Here is a 449-nt window from a genome sequence, read left to right as displayed (position 1 = left end):
ATTTCCCCAAAGGGGGTGATACTTGGTTTTATGTTCCTTTGGGAATGTAAGATAGCGTTGAAAATTTTAATATGGAAATTGTAAGTATCCATATAAAAAATAAGCAAAAAAGCATAAACCCTTTTCCCGGATTAATGTATTTTAAAAAAGCCTTAAGAAAAAATAATGAGAAATAGCAAAACCCCTATTTTTTCCAGACAAATAAGTCCCTTGCTTGTACATTACCTAATTATGCCAATCCGATTTACAGCTCCATTAGCAACGGGCGAAGTCTCGCTAATGCAATATTTTCGGGGCAGAAGAAAGTTTCGGTAATTGAATTTGTCTCTCGACCCAACAGTAGACGGAAAGGAAGTTTTGTTATAATAAAATTGTTGTTTTCCTTCTGTTTCTAACTGCTTGTTTTTTTTCTTATAAACATACTTTGTCTTTCTCCGCATTCGTTAGTC

The sequence above is a fragment of the Penaeus monodon genome, chromosome 32 (genome assembly GCF_015228065.2).
Source record: "Penaeus monodon isolate SGIC_2016 chromosome 32, NSTDA_Pmon_1, whole genome shotgun sequence".
Taxonomy (NCBI): domain Eukaryota; kingdom Metazoa; phylum Arthropoda; class Malacostraca; order Decapoda; family Penaeidae; genus Penaeus; species Penaeus monodon.
The sequence above is the reverse complement of the archived record's forward strand: the minus strand, read 5'-3'. Positions refer to the sequence as shown.